Source organism: Mustela lutreola, chromosome 1 (genome assembly GCF_030435805.1).
Source record: "Mustela lutreola isolate mMusLut2 chromosome 1, mMusLut2.pri, whole genome shotgun sequence".
NCBI classification, from domain to species: domain Eukaryota; kingdom Metazoa; phylum Chordata; class Mammalia; order Carnivora; family Mustelidae; genus Mustela; species Mustela lutreola.
In genome coordinates, this window is record NC_081290.1 from 157,099,651 (window position 1) to 157,122,585 (window position 22,935).

Below are 22,935 nucleotides of genomic sequence, written 5' to 3' on the forward strand. Positions count from 1 at the left end.
TGTGTTAATTACCTATAATGTTAGCAAGGTTTCTGATCAACAGCAGGCTTCTAGTAGTTAACTTCGGAGGGAGTCAGAAGTTACATGTAGAGTTTGGACAGCATTAGAGTTGGCACCCCCGATTCCTGTGTTGTTCAAGGGTCAACTGTATTATCTTGAGAACAGCTATGAGTATAAACAGTGGTGGCTTCTCACTCTGTTTTGTTTGAAGAATTTAGAACATCAAGCTGTGGCTCTGGAAAAGGAGTTTAATCTCTCAGAACACCAGTATCCTTACTCATAAAGAGAAGGTAATGATACTTACTTTTCAGGGTTTTTGTGAAGATTGAATGAGATAATATGAGTAAGGTGCTTGACACATGGCTTGTGCATGCCATACATAAGCACTTCAAAAGGAATGGCTCGTATATTGAAGAAACTGAATCAAAGCAAGAGAACAATGATTACCAAAAAGATATAAGCCAAATCTGGGCTAATCCCACATGTGTGTTTTAATAAACAATGCTTTAAAGAGTCATTTTAAAAATCACATTAAAATATATATAACTGAGGAAGGAGAGCGAATGAATATTTACTGGAGCAATCACTTTGTGTCAAATTTTTGTGGGTGTATCAGCTGTTTGTTTGCTACAAAACAAAAAACCATGAAACTTAGTGACTTATAACAATACACACTCATTATATCAGTTTCTATGGCCTGGAAATCTAAGCATATCTTAGGTGGACTCTCTTTGGGTCTTTTACAGGCTATAAAGTGTAGGCCAGGACTGGAGTCTTATTTGAAGGCCTGGCTGGGGAAGGATTTGTGGTAAGCTCATACAGTTGTTCACAGAATTCAATTCCTTGTGGGTTGTTGGACTGGGGACCTCAGTTCCTGGTTGGTTGTTGGCTTCAACTGACCTCAATTCCTTGGGACACAGCCTCTCTAATGTGGTACCTTGCTTCATTAACATGTGTAAGCCAAGGAGGCAGTAGAGAAAGTCTGCTAGCAAGATGACAGTCTCTATTTCATATGACCTATCATAGGAATAACATCTATCAACTTTGCTGTATTTTATTGGTTAGAAGGAACTCACAGTCAGAATGGCTAAAATTAACAAGTCAGGAAACAACAGATGTTGGCGAGGATGTGGAGAAAGGGGAACCTTCTTACACTGTTGGTGGGAATGCAAGGTGGTATAACCTCTCTGGAAAACAGGATGGAGGTCCCTCAAGTTAAAAATAGAGCTACCCTATGACCCAGCAATTGTACTACTAAGTATTTACCCCAAAGAGACAGATACAGATAAAGAGACAGACACAAAGCAGCACCCGCAACCCCAATGTTCACAGCAGCAATGTCCACAATAGCCAAACTATGGAAAGAGTACAGATGCCCATCAACAGAGGGATGGATAAAGATGTAGTACACACCTACACACACACACACACAAGGATATTGGCCATCAGGAAGGATGACATCTTACTATTTATGTCAGCATAGATGGAACTGGAACTAGAGGGTATTATGCAGACTGAAATAAGTCAATCAGAGAAAGACCAATTATATGGTTTCACTCATATGTGAATATAAGAAACAATGCAGAGGATCAAAGGGGAAGGGAGGGAAAACTGAATGGCAAGAAATTAGAGAAGGATAAAAAACCATGACAGACTCTTGGCTTTAGGAAAAAACTGAGAGTTGCGGAAGGGGAGGTAGGTAAGGGGATGAGGTAATTGGGTGATGGGCATTAAGGAGAGCACATGATGTGATGACCACTGGTATTATATGCAATTAATGAATTATTGAAAATAAAAGATATACTATATGTTGGTTAATGGAATTTAAATAAAAAAAAAAAAAAGGGCGCCTGGGTGGCTCAGTGGGTTAAGCCGCTGCCTTCGGCTCAGGTCATGATCTCAGGGTCCTGGGATCGAGTCCCACATCGGGCTCTCTTCTAGGCAGGGAGCCTGCTACCTCCTCTCTCTCTCTGCCTGCCTCTCTGCCTACTTGTGATCTCTCTCTATCAAATAAATAAATAAAATCTTTAATAAATAAATAAATAAATAAATAAATAAATAAAAAGAAGCCATTCATAGGTTCTACCTACACTTGAGGGGAAGAGATTACACAAAGGGTGTGAATACTGGGAAACGGAAAACATCGGAAACCATCTTAGAGTATGCCTGCCATAGTAGCTAACAGTGAAATAATAGAGATTGTAATTGTAGCAACAAGTAGCATAGTACTGACTATGTACCCCAAACTTCTCTAAACATTTCCATTTATTTTTTAATCCTCCCAGTGATCCTATGAGGTAGAAGTTATTATTATCCCTTTTTAGTAATGACACTGGAGCATAGAGAGCTTAAGTTATTTGGCTAAGGTCACACAGCTAGTAAGTGGTAGACCTGGGGTTTGAACCTCAGCATTTAAATTCCAGAGTCCTTATTCCTAACCACTGTACTACACTGCATATACTCTATAGCTCTATACCATAAAAATTATAAATAAAGACTTATTGACAAATATGGTAGATTTATCTATTTCTTGTTTCTATATTTAAAGGAGTTAGCTGACTATTAGAAGTATTATCTGAAATTAAAATGTTCTAAGTAGGTGTACTGTACATAATAGGTGCTCAATCTGTGTTAGTTCCTTCTGTTGATTTGGCAGCCAAGATGGGCACAGCAGAATTAGGGCAGCATTCAATGGAGTAGTCTTGGAATGATTCAAGATTTAATGATGTTATCATATAACTAGCTTCCTGAAGACCCAGAGGACTCAGAATTACTTACTGGGAGCAGAACAATATCCCTAAACTGAGATGATATTAGGATTTTTGCTTTGAGAATGGCAACCAAATAGTACTTGAATAAGTCATTGGGTTTGGGTAAATAAATTTTAGTGGTGGAGTTGAGTAGTGTTTGTTTAGAGGGGATTGTTTTGGTCCCCTTTAGAATTTAGTTATCACTCTCTGAGTGCTGTGATAAATACATTGAAATTGCATACTATTGAAAAGTTCCCTTAGTTTTCTGCCAGGTCTACTCCTATTTCTTTGAGGCCCAGTTTCATGCTTTTTGCCATACAACTCTCCTCCCTTACTAAATAAAATAGGATGGAGATATCTACATAACTCCACAGAGCATCTTTCCTACTCATTGAAGGTATGGCCATCTATATAGAAAGGCATGGCAAAGTTACATTCTTGTCCCTCTCAATGTTACTGGTGCTTCCTGTAGGACATTTGGTTACTAGGATAGAGCAAGTACAAAAAAATTCTTGATTTTAGACCATCTGAATGTTCACTCTACATCTTCATTAGTATGGATAATTGAGAATTGAGTATATATGACCATATATTACACACATGTATATACACCTGTGAGGATATTGGTCACAAAGAAGAAAGCTAATTCACAAATTATTTTTTAACAAATCTTTAACAGTTCCAGACCATTAACAACCATTATTAGTATGTAAAACAATGTGCATTACATTCAGAAATTAAACTCAGATATCATCTTATATGGCATTGTGGATAACTTTTGGGATGCTGTTATGGAGAATTATGTCCCTCTAAAATTCAATATGTTGAAGCCCTGCCTCCATATTTGGAGGTAGGGCCTTTAAAGAATTAATTAAAGTTAACTATAATGTGGGACCCTGATCCAATATGACTGGTAGCCTTAGAAGAAAAGGAAGAGTCAATAGAAATTTCTCTACAAGGCTCCACAGGGAAGGATCAGGTGAAGACTTGGCAAGAAGGTGGTCATCAGCTAGCCAGGAAAACTCTACTGGCACCTTGATCTTGGACCCTTAGACTCTAAAACTGTGAGAAAATAAATTTTTATTGTTTAAGTCATCCAGCTTATAGTATTTTGTTATGGCAGCTGCAACAGACTAATATAGATGTCTCCAGTTAAACTCCCCACCACCCACGGCCCTATCCTCATTGCCCATTTTCTTCTAGTGAGTGAGCTCCCACAGACTTGGGAGCCATGTAACCCTGCCCCCCCGCCCCCGCCCCGTGCACAGCTATTTATCCCAGCAGCTCACACCTGATCCAAGCTTGTCCAGCAGATTAGCTCTTGTGGGAAACAGAAACAGGGACTCAGAAACTCTAGTTAGTTTGATGTGATGTGTAACAGAAAGAGTACTGAAGCCTGGGCTGTGGTGACCTTGTGCAGGCTGACCTAAAGAAAATAGGTCTTGGGGCGCCTCCGTGGCTCAGTGGGTTGGGCCGCTGCCTTTGGCTCAGGTCATGATCTCGAGGTCCTGGGATGGAGTCCTGCATCGGGCTCTCTGCTCAGCAGGGAGCCTGCTTCCCTCTCTCTTCCTCTCTCTCTCTCTGCCTGCCTCTCTGTCTACTTGTGATCTCTCTCTGTCAAATAAATAAATAAGATCTTTAAAAGAAAATAGGTCTTTAGGGAGAAAGAAAAGAATAAAACAAATATGCAGAGAGAGAAGATAAGAATCCAAGAGAATGGTCTTGGAGAAATGGAAGGAGGGCTTTACTATGGACTTTTTAGTTCTGACTTGCAGTGTGTAAAGAGGTCATGTTCAAGTTCTGCATTCAGTTTCCATGTAATATCTGATTCTTTATAAAAATTCCTCTTTATTTCAGCCATCTCTAGGCAGCTTCTGTTTCACGAAACATAAGTTCTTAATAAGACATATGGAAACATGTATAATTAAGGCCTTTAACATGAATTAAGTAGAAATCCCATAATAAACAGAAGGTTAATTCATGAATTTTCTAATCATTCTCTCTTGCTGTGGAAATAATAGGAATTGTATTCCTAACTCTATGGCAGTTATAGGTCTCTATTTAGTTCAGTTATTATGATTTCTTGTTCATATTCCACATTGTAAGTTTTTCTGAGGAAGGCCTGTTTATGATCTATAACAAGGATAGGAAGAATATATTTTATTCATTCATTTGTTAAATTATTGAGTATGTACTTCAGAGAACTTTTGGACTCAATCTCCGGCAAACAAATTTGAATTAGACCTTATTTCTATTGTAAGTATTTTATGTTAATTGGTGGAGACAGACAGAAGGCACCCAGGTTTGGCCATGCAGACTGTTCACTCTGTAACTCTAGGGGACATGTTCAAGATTACTATGAACAGTGATCCCTAGGGTGTGTAGTATAGTACACAATATTTATAACCAAATGTGGAACTCTGAAACAGCTAAACATGAGACTATGTGATCACTGCTATAAAATGTATGAACAAGTCAAATGAGGCATAATTAATTCTTCCTGGGAGGAGAAGAAGAAAGGGAAGCTACACTAAGGATGAGATATTTGACATCTGAATGATAATTTTCCAAGCAGCATAAACAAGGGACAAGTACATTCCTAGTATAGAGAACAACAATAATAAAGATACAGTAAAAAAAAAAAAATGCATGGAGGGATTGCTGGAGTAAGGACCTCCAAAAACCTACTTGTTTATAAAAGCAATGAAACTGTCAAAATCACCCTTTTCAGAACTCCGAAAATTAAGTAAAGGCTTGTAGCAACCTAAGGAATGTTTATTCAAGAAACATGGCAGTGTATCTGGGTGGCTCTGTTGGTTAACTCTCTGGCTTTGGCTCAGATCATGATCCTGGGGTCCTGGGGTCTTGGGGTCCTGGGATCGAGCCCTGTGTTGGGCTTTCTGCTCAGCCTGCTTCTCCTGCTGCCTTTTACCCTGCTGTGCTCTCTTCCTTGCACATGCTCTCGCTCAAATAAATAAATAAATAAAATCTTTTTTTTTAAGGCAAAATCTCAAAAAAAGAAAAAACAAACAAACAAAAAAACAATCCAGCAAGCCTGGTGACATTTTAACTTGTCCTAATCCTGTCCCTCTGTCCAAGGTCTGCTGCAGCTTTGAAAACCAGTAGCTTCACGACTAGAAAGTGTCCCTGACACTTTCTAGCCCAGATGTTGGCCTTACTAAACAAATACTTTAAATCCCCTATTATAAGCATGTTCTTATGTTATGTTATCATTCAGATGTCAAATATCTCATTATCATTCAGATGTCAAATATTTCATCCTTAGTGTGGTGTATCCCTCATTTAGGATATTACAAATTTTTATAAGAAACAAGTTCCATGGTCACATAAATTGATAAAACAATGAGTTAAAAATTTCTGTATTACAGGATATGTCAGTACATTTCCTGGGTTAATATACATTGTCATTATCCAACAGCGGAATCTTATAGGCATTTTCCAAATTCCTTTGACTACAGAACCAAAATGTCAGAAAATATTTATTTATAGCTTATGGTAACAGTAATGATTCTTTACACATAGTTTGGGAAATGTAGGCCTAGACTATAATCTCCTGTAATAGGGTAATTACTAAGGGAGGAACACGCTCTTATCTACTTTGCGTGCTGCCTGGTACAATGTCCGCTGCATCCTACGTGCTCTGTGATTGTTAACTGATGGAATAAATATAAGAAGAAAAGCTAGAAATGGGGAAAACAAGTTAGAAGAACAGCAATAGCATCAAAGGCTAGATAAAGATGCCTGCTCCCCAGCCTCCAGGCTCCATAGCCACTCTGGCTATTCCCAGGTCCCCAAAACTGTCTTGTTTGCCACATCCTTCCCACCTCAGGACCCAACCTGATCTTTTCCTAATGCAGGCTTCACAAAAGCTCTTTGGATTTCGTCTTTGCACCTCTCTATTTTTGGTCTCCTGCTGGGCCCTAAGCCAAGTCCAGACGAACTTGAAGATCCTCTTTAACTCTCAGCTACGATTTGAGGCTCTGACATCACAGTTCAGATTTCCAGGATTTTGCCAAGTACAGACCCCAACATACCCGTTTCCCTCCACTTCTCTCCTCTCTGCGGCATATCAGAGTAGAGAGAATTAGTGACTGAGCAACTCAAGGACCGCCACAGAAAAACCTGTCTCAGCCTCACTTGAATAGACATTTCAAACAAAGTTCCCTGAATTATCCTGATATGGATATTATCTCTTCCAATCACTTCCATGTCCAAGTCAAGTTTCTTCTCTGCTTTCAGGGACTTACCTCCCTCTCCCTTTTTCTACTCTCCTATGTCACAGAGGGTTAAACTAAATAGCAGAACAAGGGAGGCATTTTATTTTAGCATATTGTGTGTGAGTAGGATGAGACTCGGTAATGGAAGCTATCCCAATTAGACAAGGGCAAACAACCCTAGTCCTAGAAACAATGCAATAGTATCTGCTGAAGTCTCCACCAAGTATTTCACGCACAGGGGGAGAGTGCTGAGGTCTTACAGAATGCGGTGAAGAGAAGAGAGGTTAAGAAACTAATACTGAAGGGACGCCTGGGTGGCTCAGTTGGTTGGGACAACTGCCTTCGGCTCAGGTCATGATCCCAGAGTCCCGGGATCGAGTCCCGCATCCGGCTCCCAGCTCCAAGGGGAGTCTGCTTCTCTCTCTGACCTTCTCCTCTCTCATGTTCTCTCTCACTGTGTCTCTCTCAAATAAATAAATAAAATCTTTAAAAAAAAAAAATAAAAATAAAAATTAAAAAAAAAAAAAAGAAACTAATACTGAAAAAGAAAAATGAAAGGCATTGAAAGTGCAAGAGTAGAGATGTAAATTAATCTTATGTAAATGTAGACACTTACTAGGATTCTTTAGGGCTGTCTGACAAATGTACATTTAAGTAACAATAGTCAATTTTCCAGGAAACATCTTTATAGCCTATTTTGATGTGGACCTTTTGAATGGAGCAATCAAAACTGTTTGTTCTGATAATGAACAATAAAACTGCATCTTGAAAAAAAAGAGCAATTGAGAGGGGGCAGCTTGGACAAATACAAAGACCGTAAAGAGAATTACAACTGTTTTCATTGCCAGAATGTCTGGAACATTTTAAGAGTCCTGTCAGGAGAGCTATTTCTTGACATTTAATTCAAGTTCCCAACAGGTGTCTCTATCTCTTGCAATACTTGAAGGTCCAGATAGTCTCTGGAGGAAGGTCATTCTGGAAGAGTTAAAAGGGGATCACTGGATGATAGGATAAGCAGCTCTTTCTTCCATCAGTCAGTGGTGGCTGTTGGCTGTTATTTGTCCTTCTGAGAAATGGGACAAAGCTGATAAACTTCAGCTAAACCTCATGGAAAAATAAAGCATATGGAGCATCTCAAAATTCAGAGCTAGGGAAAGTGAAAAAATGTTGAGGCAACAATCACAACCCAGCAAAGAGTGAGTAGGCAAGCACTGGGCAGGAAGGGTGAGGACAAAATAAAATAAACCACATCTGGTGAAAGATGACAGGAAAGTGAAGAAATATATGAATACATGAATATAGACATATACAAATGCAATTTGTATTTATGTGTGTAAACATCAAATTTGACAGCTATCTATGGAAAAATGAATTCAGTAAGTGATGTATCGCATCTAAAGGATGTCGTGCTACCAATATCCATCATAGCTGAGTTTAAAATTATGAATTATTGAATCCATCTCCTTATATCTCTGTAGGATTTTGCACTTTAAGGACTTACCTTTGATTATCTTAGGGTCAGCGTGTTCAAATATATGCGTGTCTTTTCCCAACACCAGGTGAAACAACACAATTTACATTTCGTTTCTGATACGTCTAAAACTGTGAAGGGTCTAAGATTTTACTCTTCTTGAAAGATCACGAGTTAGCCTGCCCCAGCTTTAGGTATCCATTGATAGAAGAATACAAGAAACTTGAGTCAGAGAAATAGACCATTTGTCACTCACACGAAGAACAAGAGTCAGAGCAGCATTATGGATGTTGCTTCTCACACCCTAATCCCCACATAATGATGTGATGAGGGCCTGAGGTTACCTAGGCATTCAGTGACACTACATCACTGGAAAGGAGTCCCAAGACTGGGAGGTGCTGAGCTAAATGGGATTGCTGGGACACCTTGTCTTTTTCCCCTCTGGAGAGAGATGACTCATTATCTCAGAATGTACGTCTCTGGGTGAAAAGGAAGAGGACTTTATCTTTACTATCCTGGGATGTCTGTGCTGAGATAAATCTCTAAATTTCTGTAGAGGATTCCATAGTCTCTAGTTTCGAGGCTGTTTGTTTCTTAAGTTGTCCTGTGTTCAGAAGATTAGGCCAAGTGCAAGAAATCTATGGAAAATTGTCTCTCAACAGTTTTTATTTCTCAAATGTTTTTTCCTTTTTAATAAAGTTATAGTTTTCTTAACGTCTATCCTTTTATGTTTTACCACTTCTGATAAATTCTTCTCTTCTCATACCTATAGGCTTTCATTTTCTGTTATATAGGAAAGTCTACCTCAAACTGATTCTTTGTGCCTTCATCTTTGATTTCATTATTTCCTCAATATTAAACATGAAACGGGTTCTAGGATGTCACAGACAGTTCACCAGTATAAAAATATATAAAGTAGCCTTAAAAATTTCATGATCCAATGGTAAGTGGGTGCATACCTCCGCATATGGAGATACAGTATTTTATGTTAATTAGGTTATTAACATGCAATTGTGAAATCTTCTTTCTTTATGTCATTGATTTCTTTTAATGTTAATTAATATAGAAATACAGGATGCTTTTAATGTTCAAAATGAACTTGCCTGGGCGCCTGGGTGGCTCAGTGGGTTAAAGCCTCTGCCTTTAACTCAGGTCATGATTCCAGGGTCCTGGGATCGAGCCCCGCATTGGGCTCTCTGCACGCACCGAGGAGCCTGCTTCCTCCTTTCTCTCTGCCTGCCTGTCTACTTGTGATCTCTGTCTGTCAAATAAATAAATAAACAATCTTTAAAAAAAAAATGAACTTGCCATTGATACAACACACCTTTTTAATGGTAGAAATCAACCATGGATAAGGAAGTTGACCCCAGAGATTGCTTCTGTTTTCTAATTATTGATTATCCACCTATTCTTTAAGAGTGTCTTCAAACCAAAGCTCTTCTATAAAACCTAAGATTTCCATCAGGAGATAGAGGAAGAATACAGCTCTTTGTAGGGCTAAACAATAAACTGAAACCAAGGACCTAAATTTCACCGAGACTTTCCCTTCATCTCTCATCTTCGCTCTTCATGATAGAACATGGTTGCTTACAGTTTATGGCTTTAATATATCCTCCTACAACATAAGTTAGACCCTTCCCTGTCTTGCTTCTTTATTTCTCTTCAGCCACTAGCTGCTATGCTTCATCTCTTTACGGCACAACACAGTGGCTTGTTTATCATCTTTCTACCATACACACCAGGCTTTACAATAAGACCCACTTAAGAAATTTACCAACAGTGTTACTGGCCTCATGTAATAATTCTTTTCTTCTCTCCCTCTAACACTTAATTTAGGATATACCTGCTTGTTTAAACTATTGGCTTTTCTTGCATATGACATTAAAAGCCAAAAGTTTTCAGATAATCCTTAACATTTTAAAGAATCAAGCAATGAAGTTGTGAACACAGGAATTCCTCCCCTGCTTAGCATCTTACTCCCACCATTTGGCGTACATTAAATGTTTGCGTTCCCTCAGATCTCAGGCGTTGAAAACCTGGTTTGCTAATGTGGTGGTACTTTGAGGTCGTGTCTTTGTGAGGTAATTTAATCATAAGGTGGAGATCTTGGGAATGGAGTAGTGCCCATATAAAGAGGCCTGACATGCCCCTTCCTCTGTGTAAGGTTACATAGAGAAGACATTATTGATGAAGAGGCTGAATCTCACCAGACCCCAAAGCTGTGGTGACTTGGTTTAGGACTTTCTAGGCTCTAGAACTATGTAAAACAAATTTCTGTTATCTATAGCTTCCCAGTTCATGGTGTTTTATTATAGCACCATAATGGACTAAGAACACCAATAATTTTTAAAATTCTCATATAAATTTGTTCGAATAAGCAAATGAATTTATATTCATATATGCCTATTCATATAAGCGAATCACCTTCCATCACCAGTTGGCTTCCTCGGGAAGCTGGCTCTGAGATGGGGTTTAGTGGGCATACTGTTAATTAAGGAATGCTTTTTAGTATCAGCACATAAGAAAGGGAAAGGAGGAAGGAATATGGCGGAAGCAGAGGTAGAGTTGCGATGCAGACCAAATGGCAGCCTCTGCCTCAGGAACTCTGGAACTAGAATGGTCCTTCAGGGCTATTCTGAGTTGTGTCAGAGTGGCTGAGCCCATTCTACCACCGCACTGAACCATCATGGGATACAGGCTGTTGTCGGAAGGGATGTGACCTTGAGTGAGGCTCCTTCCCCAGCTGAGGCAATCCTTGAAGGAGCTGCCAGCCGAAGGGCCTGCAGTGCTCCCAGCTGAAGGGCCCACAGTGCTCCCAGGAGCTGAGGTAGCTTCACTAGTAGCAGGGGATCTGGGAAGGGCGCCATTGGATCCATCACAGCTCCATTGGAATCAGTCTTTTCTGTACCTTGTTCTGGAAACAATTCCATGCAGCGCTCCTTTTAAAGATCTTTTTTCTCTCTTTCTTTTTTTTCTGGCTAAACTTCAGTCTGTTTCTAGTTCCTAAGCAAACTATCTCCCTTTATTCTCCTTTTAGGTAGGTAATGTCTTTAATCTTGCTTGATTTCTTTTCTCCTCTTATCAGGCTTGACTCTGTCGACAGAATTGTCCCTTAGATGTTGTCTTGATATTTTGCTCCAGTATTTCACCTTTGCATTTTCAAACTTGTACTTGCTAAATATCCTAGCAGTTGGAAATATTTACTTGGCTCTTTAGAATCTTTGCCTTTGTGCTTTCTGTTGAGAGTTTTCTATATATCATATTTTAATATGTTCCCCTGGTTTTTGACAGATTGAAAGGACAGATCCTCACTCCCTTAGATCATTTCTCTTACAATTTCAATTTCCTTCTGACAGGAATTTTTTGGTTTTTCATTGCTGAAACTCCCATTTCAGGAAGTTTAATAAATAAATGAAATAAAAGTCCCTACTTGAGTCTATTTGGGGACTCAGACAAGCCTGAACTCATAGGTGGGGCTGGAAGAACTTCATCTGCATGAAGCGAGGTAAAGGCATTTTGCCCTGTGCTCTGGGCAGAAGGAGACAAGGAATGGAGGGGAGATGAGGAATGGAGGGAGTATGTCTTTAATTTGGTACAGGATCGTACCATGAATGAGTCTTACAGAGAGAGGGGCTCCAAAGGGAAGCTGAGAGAGCTTTAATCACAAGGGGGCCACTGAAATACAAGGGTGCAGGTGGCCTGCTCTGGGACCAATGTGACAGATGTGACCAAGTGGGGATCAGGACCTCTCTGCCTTTCTCCTCTTCTTCAGAGAACTCTAGCTCGTGGAGGACTGCAGGAAACACTGGGATGACCTGGCAGCTTGAAGACATGCCAGGCAGCAGGAGGCAGTAACCTTGGCAAGGGAGTCTGATGGGAAGCTGATCTAAAGGACTCTTAATAGCAGGAAGGTTAATATGTTGCTCACAGTGTGCTTCCCATATGTTCCAGCTTTCCCCCCTCCAGTGACCTTCAGATCTTCAGTAACAGTTGTTACCTTCACAGATACTTGATGAGCGGGGCTCTTATTTATTTATTTTTTTTAGTGAACATCAAGGAGGTAAGGGGTGTATCATGTTTCTGGGTCATTGCAGTGCAGGATGGAGAAGGCACCAGAGCTGGCTTTAGCGATATAAGCCCCCAGGGGAATCACTAATACATATCTGCTGGGCCTGAATGGGGTTCCAATGTGATTATACTTAACTTTCAAAGAGCGGGGGACCCTAGGTGATGTGTAGGTCACATGGAAATCTCATTGCCGCTTGGCATCCTGCTGGCAAAACTGTTGACCACTGTTATGGATTGAATTGTGTGCTAAAATTCCCATGTTGAAGTCCTAACCCCCAATACTTCAGAATGTTTCCTTATTTGGAAATAGGATCGATGCAGATGAAACTGGTTGAGTTAGAATGAGGTCATCCTGGAGTAGGTGGTTCCTTAATACAATATGACTGGTGTCCTTCTAAAAGGGGGAAAGTGGGAGGCACAGATAGACACACAGAAAGACTTTCAGGTGAAAAGACCAAGAGAGTAGATGTCCATTTATTAGCCAAAGGGAGGCTGGGAACAGATCCTTCCCTCACAGCCCTCTGAAGGAACGAATTTTATCCACCCCTGGATCTCTGACTTCCAGCCTCCACATAGTGAGACGACACACTTCTGTTGTTCAAGCCACTCAGTTTGTGGTACTTTATTGTGAGAGCCCTAGCAAACTAATATAGTCAGGGAAATGAGCCCTGAAGCCAGTCACCCCATACTTCATCTTTTCATAGTCGGTGTTATCATTTTTTTTTTAAAGGATTTATTTATTTATTTGAGAGAGAGAGAGACAGAAAGAGAGCACAAGCAGGGTTGAAGGGCAGAGGGAGAAACAGATTGCCCACTGAGCAGAGAGCCCGATGTGGGGCTTGATCCCAGGACCCTGGGATCATGACCTAAGCGGAAGCCAGACGCTTAACTAAGTGAGCCACCAGGTGCCCTGACACTGTCATTTTTAAAAAAGTTGTTTTAAAAATGTATCTTGAGCTTTGTAGTTGTCTCACCACCTATCTGCACGTATGTGTTATTTGTTTTAAGTCTCCCTTCTCGAAGTTTTGCTTTTTCCATGATTGTATGACATTGTCACACCCCTAGGTTTTCTAGGAACTCCCCCTTTTCTTTCCTACTTTGACTCCTCGGGTTCCTCCTTTTCATAAAATGATTATCACCCATTCCTGTTTCCATCCTGTAATTCACACCCTTTGGCATTGCTTTCTCCTCTGGAGGAGTTCCATCCACCACAGATCTAGGATTCTTAATTTCTTCGTTTTGTTTTTTTTTTTTGCTGCAACTTCTCTGAATGTCCTCGTCATGTCATTTCTGTCCGGCTATCGCAAAGCTATTTCCTTTGAAACGAACATGTTTTTGATTACATTTCTTTGGTAAATATCGTGCTTGTTCGTCCTTACCTATATGTTACTTTTCACCCTTTCACAACCTGAAGTCCATTTAAAAATTGTAGCAATCTATATATCTTCTGGAAATCCCTTTGTAGGGCCTTTTTTGGGGGGACCTTTTTTTCCATTCTCACTCTTAAAGGAAAGGAAGGTAACATAGTTATGCCCAAGTCCCTCCATTTCCTTCATTTCCTTTACCCTATGCTTTTTTTTGTTAAGATGTTTATATTTATTTTGAGAGAAAATGCATATGCATATGTGCACACACGCAAGTGGGAAGAAGGGTAGAGGGAGAGAATCTTCAAGCCAACTCCCCACTGACCGTGGATTCTCTACAGGGCTCGATCTCAGGACCCTGAGATCATGACTTGAGATGAAACTAAGAGTCAGATGCTTAACCTACTGAGCTACCCTGGTGCTCTACCTCTTTGACTTTTTAATGAGAAATACTTCAGCATTTAGACATATTCTATGTGATCAAAGTTTCTCATGAAACTTTGGCAAAACCTGGTAAAACCACATGTCTTTTGGGGAATATCTCACAGTTTCAATTTTTCATTTGTCATTGCGTAGCATTGGTTCGATGCCAACACAGACTGTCAAAGAGGTTATACTGTTGAGCCATAAATCCCACACAGTAAAAACAGAATGTTTGGAGGGTTTTTTTTCCCCCCCAGTATGCTGCAATAATATTTTTAAACTGTTGTTAATTTCAATGCGTTAATATTTACCTCAAGAGAAGCTCATGGTGGCCTTTTATTGTTAGTTTTCTCATATCTTGAAGAATATTGAAAACATGCAGGGAAGAATAGGTTTAAAAACTTTTATATTTTGAGCCTACATTTTATTTTAATGATCTTAAACTTCTGTGAAAGCCTTGGGGGCATCGCAGTAAAAAATCCAAAGGCCTTAGGAGGCTATTAATAATTTAGCATCTCAAGTTCATGTGGGAATGTTAATCCCACTTACCAAAGACGAGTTCATTATGACTCATTATGATTAAGACCTTGTAACTGTGGAGATGTGGAAGTGTGAAAGTATGCTATTACAGACATACTGAGCATCAAACCCAAATATACCAGCTGAATAGATTGTGAATATGAGTCTCTGATGAGTTTTCCTTGAAGGTCTTACTTTAAAAGTTAAAGTCCAATCTAGACTTTTAAAAAAGTGGAATGTTATCCCAGTTTTCTTCTAAAATGATCTTGCTAGGTCTATTGACCTAGCAGCATTGACTATCTTAGAGTTAAACTAGGTAAACAAACAAACAAACAAAGAATCTTTCAAGCAGCAAATAGTATTTATATTTTTAAAGAAATGATTTCATTGTTTCAGAGACTTTTGACAGACAGAAATGATAGATTTAGGAGAGTGAGGGAAGATGGCCCAGAGAAGTAGATGCTAAGACTCTGGAGTTGCCTTGGGCATAGGCCATTTGTGGGGGGAAAAGGATGTTGCTCATTTTCCATACCTCATGTGCCTCAGGGATTAGAGATCGGGTTGGTGTCCTCCTTGCTGTTTCTGTGTCACTTCCATGGTTTTGTTGAATATGATGCTTCATGGAGGCACATGCTTTTCAGCCCTACTAGCCATTCTTTCTTTTCACTGTTATGACCTCTCCATTATTTGTACTCATTTATTAATGAATCTTATATGGTCTAATAGTGATCATCTCACCCCAATCCCTGCTCTGATATATGAACACATGATCCATTCCACACTTTGGCCCTCATTCTCTTGACTTTTTCTCTACTCTTCTACTCCTCTACTTCACCTCTACTGCCCCTCTACTCACCAATCCCTGAGTCACATCCTGGAGCTTAAAACACCCAACACTTAAAATTCTAACTTACAAATCTGACATCCACTCTCTGATTAAAGCCAGAGTTCTTGTTCAATTACTTATGCTAACATCATCCTTCAAACTCATGTGGGCATCGACTCTATTAACAGCTCTGGCTTTGCTCTACTCATAAGCTTATTTTATCCTTATTTTCTTCCATATATAACTAAGATTTGATGAGCTATCATATCAATGCTTGTGTTTCTAAGTTCTTGTTGAAGAACCGTTGGGAGAAAAATCTCATAATAGGGCAGTTACTCACCACCACAAATTCATGACAAGACAATTTCAGTTGTCTTTCAAACATTATTGGAAAATCTATCAATGCTACTCTGATTAACTTGTTTACCCATTCCCTGAAATGACCATGTCATGACCACTACTTTTCTCAAATTTTCAATTCATCAATCCCATCTCTTTTCTCTTGCTCTGGGCATAACCTTGCTCTTGGAAAAGAAAATACAAACCATCAGAGGAAATGTTCTCAACTTTCTTCTCCCTTTCCTCTACTCTAAGTTTAGTCCTTACACAGGTGGTCAGGATCTCATCTTCCACTGATTTAAAATTATGTCTTCCAGAATCCATTTTCCCTTTTGTACCATCAACTTTTCCTTCTTTCAGTGGCACCCTCCGTTCAGCACTGAGGTATGTTCAAATCTCACCCATTTATATTTTTTAGGGACCTTCCTAGTTTTACTTCTTTCTTCCATATTCATCTTCCATTGACATCCAACTTCTTGGAAGATTTGTTGTCTACACTTACTCTATTTATCCGCCCCCCTACTCCTTAATCAACATACTCTGAAGTAGTTTTTTCTCATTTGTAGAGATGACTCTTTTTACCACCAGAAGTAACCTTCATGTCACTAACCTAGCAGGCATTTTTTAGTCCTCTGTGAAACCTCAGCCTCCGTGAAACCACTTCTCTGATTTTCCTTTCTCTCTATTTTCTTTGTCTTCTTTGCCTGCCCATCTTCCTCCTCAATGCATCATTCTACATTCTCTCCCTAGGCAATCTCATCCATTCTTACATCTCCACCATCAATATTCCAGTTCAAATCTTCATCCCATATCTCTCAACTGTGGGATAAATATGCAACTTTCCAATAATATAAACACCTGATATCCCCAAAGCACTTCAGACTCAACATTTCTAAGCTAAACACATTGATTCTTCTACCATCACCCCACAAAGCTTATTTGTACTAGGATTTCCCTTCTTGGTGAATACCATCACTATCCACATATTTACAGAAAGAAGCTCAAAATGAAGAACTCATCCTTGACAACTCCATCTCCTTTATCTTCTATAATCCAATCTATGATTAAGTCCAATTAATTTCTTTTTTTTTAAAGATTTTATTTATTTGAGAAAGAGAGAGGGAGCACAAGCAGGTGTCGGGGAGAGGCAGAGGGAAAGGAAGAAGCAGACTCCCCACTGAGCAGGGAATCCTGGATGCTGGGATCATGACCTGAGCTGAAGGCAGATGCTTAACAGACTGAGTCACCCAGGCACCCCTAGATCCTGTTAATTTCTTCTGTTTTCTCCCACAACCACCATCCTAAGTCTAGCTATCATCATCTCCCTCTTAAGCTGTTACCATAGCCCCCTCACCCGTTCCCATCATCTACTTTTGCTCCTCTCAAATCTCTTCTCCAAGTGGTGGAAAATGTGATCTTTTAAAAACATGCATCTGTTGTTATTACTTTCCTGCTAAATACCCTTTTATGGATCTCTATTGCTTTAAGAAAAAAGATCAGAATCATTAGCTTGTTCTTTAAAGCCCTATAGCATCTGGCACCTCTTCAACCTCATCTCTTCCACTTGCCTTATTAGTTCCTCTGCTCCAGCCACAATGACTTTTCTTCATCTCCTCATATGCACCATGATCATCTACCCCAGGGCCTTTGAAGGTATATTGTTTATTCCTTGGATATTCATCCACATTCCTTATTTTAGCATCCTTTACCAACAACTCATTTTTGTGGAAAATCTCAGCAAAACACTTTTATAAATCTGAAGGCCTTCATTCTCTGCTGCGAAAAATGTTTTCTTCTAACAGAAAATAGATGGAACCAAAAGTGTCTATTGTCTATTGTTCTTAAGCAAATTATACCAAGATCTGTGATTTCCTTCTCCAGAAGAGAAAATGTAGTACCCGCAGAATGTCTTGCTCAGAGACATTCTTTTGTTTCATAAAAATGTCTTGTTCAGAGACATTGTTATGTTTTTGTTTTGTTTTGTTTAGAGATTATACTTGCTTGTCTTTTTATATTATTAGAAAAATGAGAGATATTTGTTCCTTGGCATCCTGGATGAGGTAAGAGAACAGAGCTTGATTTTCACCAAAACCTGGCAATTTCAATTCTTGGAGCAAGTAATATAAAAAGAATCCAAATGCCTCTCCCATTCCTCCCTCTGTACTGTGGCCCACCAGTCCTGCAGAGGTTCAGGCATTTGCAGTGACATCCAGAATCTTAAAGATGTTAGAAAAAGCCCACGTTTAGATAGACAGCTAGAAGCACTGAAAGTAGTACCATTTTCTTCAGAGAGATCAGCAAGCAACAGTAAAACCTTTTTGGCTTGTCTTTCTCTCAAGGCCTTGATACTTACATCACATGATATTAAAAACAAAAACAAAATCGTGCCTCAACTGGCAGGAATTAAAAAAACTTCTCTTCCTTTGGAGCTTAGGTAAAATGTCATTTCTTCGAGCAACTCTCTCCGGAGTCTACAGATGAGATCACGTGCTCCCACAGTCTGCAGTGGTCTTACTGCATAACAGCCTTTCCATTTGTACTTATGATATTGATGAGGGAGCAGGAGGCTGGCTGAGGACAAAGCAAGAGCTGGCGCCTTGCACCCCCCCTTTCATCCGCTCCCCTCCATAGGTGTAGCATTCCTCAGGCACCCCTGACTGCCATAAAATGATAAATAGTTAACTTGCTGAGATCACAATCCTGCAAGACAGGAGTCTCCCTTGGTTTGCAAATGTCCTTGAGATTACAACAAAGAAGTTACCTTATCAATAGCCCAATTTCCAAAGACACAGAACTCAGTTCCTCAAGCCTAATGTTACCCTCCCCTCCATAAAAACCGAAGGAGGTGGAGGTAGAAGGAAAAGTAAATAAAGTTAAATTTCTTCTAAACTTAACTCTCATTAACAAGGATGCTTGATAGCAGGAATGTAACATTCCACCAGGAGACTCTCAATTGTCTTTACTTGATAGCAACTAAGCCTTCAATATCCTGATAGTATTCTTTGCCCCAATAGCCCTTCTGAACACCCCTTTGTCCTCACCTACCCAACTCCTGTGTATATAACCAACCACTCCTCACAACCCGGGGCAGCAGCTCTTCCTGCCCACGGGCCCTGTCCCCGTGCTTTAATAAACCACCATTTTGCACCAACGACGTCTTAAGAATTCTTTCTTTAGTCGTCGGCTCCGAACCTCCTCACCCCACCGAACCTGACTTAGGTTCTGGGACTTCATCAATATGGTGAGATTTTTTAATTGGTATCTGACTTCCCTTTTGGGATGTTAACTTGGGGACCAGGAACCACATCCACGCGGATCATCGTTGTACTTCCAGAGGTTTGCATAGTGCTGGCTTGTGCTGGGTGTTTGATAAATACCTGTTAGATGAATGAATAGAGGAGAGGAATGTAAGAGAGGAAAAAGTCTTTCGTTCATTATTTATCTGTCCAGGTGGTAGTTTTGGAAATGTAGAATCATAACCTGAAAATCCTATTCTAATTTGTATTTCAACATTTTTTAATTCAAATCTTGGAGAAATTTTCCAAAGAGAGAAAATACCATTAAAATAGAAACAATTTCTGGGGCACCTGGGTGGCTCAGTCGGTTGGAGGTCCGACTCTCAATATCAGCTCAGGTCTTGATCTCAGGGTCATGTTGGGTTCCACGTTGGGCACGGAGCGTACTGAAACAAAAATAGAGACCATTTCTTTGTTCATATAAAACGTAATTGTTCAAAGGTGCTCCTCCTGCTTATGTTCCTTTCTGTGATATCTATTAGGAGTGCTGAGCTCTTTGCGTATGAGAATGTGTGTGTGTTTCATGCAATCCTTCCCAGATCCATCTGCAGTATGGCCTGGGTTTGGTGCCTGTGGTCACTGTTTGCAAAACCTGCTGTTCACTGTTTTTTTTTCCCCCCTCTCTCTCCTTGTGACACACGTCTCCTGTATTCACAACGACTCACTTTCTCCCAGGTGCTGCTACTGCTTCCCAGCAGGTCACAGTTATTGCCACATGGCCTAATTTTGTGCTCTTAATCTTCCTTCTGTGGACCTTGTTATGTCTCTGCTCTTTGCATGACAAATGCCCGCTCAGCTGGCCTCCCCTGAAAAAAGCAGGCTGCCGGAAGCATGACAGCAGGACTTCCGAACAAGCCGCATTCCAGACTGATGCTGGAGATCCTTGCCCTTCCATCTGTTTCAGGGAAGAAAAGTACAAATTTAAACCTGATCTTGAATTCCTAAGTGTCATTTGGGGAGTAAACAAAATGACTAGGTATTTTTGCAGTACATTAACTCTCCCACTAATACCACTCAGTGCTCTCCAGCAGGCGATTTATGTAACAAGCTTTTACAACATCCCAGCCGGCTTTGCAGGTCTACCCCATTTATCTTGCACCCAGCACTGTCCCCCCTTCCCCCCACCGCCATGGTGAAGAACGTACTTTGGCTTCTTTTAAACTGGACCTTCCCTCCTGTTTCTGCCCATTATTCCTGGCTCCTTTCCCTTTTATTTTATTTTTAAAGATTTTATTTATTTATTTCAGAGAGAGAAGGAGAGAGTGAGCTGGAGCAGGAAGGAGGGGCAGGAAGAGGGAGAAGCAGGCTCTCCACTGAGCAGGGAGCCTGACGTGAGCCTTGATCCCCGGACCCTGAGATCCTGACCTGAACCAAAGGCAGACACTTAACCGCCGGGAGTCACCAAGGTGTCCCCCCCCCCCCCCCCCCGCTGACCCACCCTTTTCTCCCTTTCCCTTTTAAAAAACCTCTTTCAGCCCCTAAACTGACATACTTAATTTTGTTCTTTTTGTGCCAACAACTTGGATTCCCTCTTCTGGAGATTCTCTTTTTCTTTTGCTTCTGCTGCTTTCATCTGTGCTGGGTAATGAGTTTCCTCAGTGACCAGTTTGGCTGCTGGAACCTCACTTTCTGTGTAGAGTCTACTGACTCCTGCCCCCTCTGGGCGCCAACCAGTCCCATCAACCAGGAGGATGCAAGTGACTGTGGGCCCAAATTAGTTTTATGCTTCTTCTGAGAAACTGGAAATAAGAAAACCAAACCTTTCTGGGTGTTGACACAATTTGGGATGAACAAGTTTTGACTATGAGTAAATTTGGGGTGTTCACTGTACAATGACAGACTATGATCTTGAAAGACCCCTCCCCTAGAAGATAGATAGGATAACTAACCGCTTGTTTCCTTTTCTGTGAACCGCTGGCTTTTAGGCGTAAATTAGGTTATTAATTGCTCTTTTGCCCTTCTGTAACTGCTTGGCTTATAGAAATAATAGAAGACGCCATGATGGCATTTCTACCTTCCCCCTTCTTGTTCCCCCTCCCTGCCTCTCTTCTCCCGCGCGCGGGCCCTCAGAACCAATCAGCTTGTACCCCCTTCCCGCCTCTCTCTTTGCGCGCGGATCCCCAAAGCCAATCAGCAAACTCCACGTATGCCTTTTTCAAAAGTTCTAACTGTCAACCAATCAGTTTCGCCCCACCCAAAACTTGTTTGTACCTGTTTATAAAAACGGCGCCACCACAGCTGGGTGTGCTCAGCTAGCAGGAGCTGCTGACCACCCGCAGGCGCGCGCTGACCACCCGCAGGCGCCTGCGTAACAATAAAGAACCTCTTGCTGATTGCATCCAGTGGCAGTGTTGGATTCTTGGGTAAGGGGATCCGCTGGTCTTTCAATCTGTCATTTTATTTTTAGAACAAGGAGTCCAGTATTTCAAATTCGAAAAAGCATATTCAACATTACTAGGAAAACGCTGATTTTTAGGAGGATATTTTGTTTGTTATTTAAGTAGATAGATTATATTTAAATTATGATGGTTGTTTAAACACTTGCTTGACCACCTGGGTCTTGCAGTCCCAGTGTAACCTCACCTATGACCTATTGGTTGCTGCTGTGAACCTGGATGTAATCCTTGATTCTCTTCTCCTACTCCTGTTTGGATTCAAGTGTGTGAAGTTACAACTGTTCCCTTCATTTCACCACTTAATACATCCTTCTTTCCATTCTCCTCTCCTATTATCATTCCCATCATTTTCAGGGAATCTCAAAGTCGAGGTTGTTTTATAACTCTTGTGACAAGCAGAATCAGTACCTGAATAGAGGCTATTTTGTCACCCGGTGATAAGCCTTGATTCTCATCATTCTGCTTTGATAAGTAATCAGCCTCAGGCTGCCCACCATTTCAGCCAAGGCATCGGTCTCCTGAATTTTTTGTCAGATTGCTCTGTTGTAGCTAGGTAGGAATAAGGATACCATTTTTCTTTTTCTGCTGTAGAATTTTCAATTATCATATAAAATTAAGCAAGTACCCATTAAAAAAATATCCACCGCATAGCTTTTTAATTTGACTGGGAACTACCATTTTCAAATGCATAATGACATATTTTCACAGAATCACAGATTATGTTTAATCCCCTCTCCTTTAACTTTAGGGACAGCTGAGTTGTGAAGAAAGGATGTAGGCTGTCTGGAAGTCAGTTTCTGGTCCTCTAGATGAAATTAACATTCAACTCTACTTTCCAATATCCTTTAGATTGTGTAAGCTGTTTGCATTTTGGAGCATTTCGTTTGCATTCAATGAGGTTACAGTTATAGAACAACTGCAAAATTTTTACTCTTTAATCAATTCTGCATATTTTAGATTCCTCCGGAGAATTAATTAAATATTCAGTTATTTTAAAACTCGATCGTCGAAGGGGGAAATTGTGATGAAATAACACTCTTGCTATAAGAGACACTCCAAAACTTTGGTCTAGAATATAACATGTGGGAGGAAGTGTAACAAGCAGTCTCTCACCTTCGGGTTTCTGAGTTTCTCCAGATGTCTCTTGTGCTCATTTTTTCCATGGTAATTATATTAGTGCTTGAGAACAAATGATCTGGTAGTGAAGATCTAGAGATATACTTGGCATGATGACATCATCTGAGG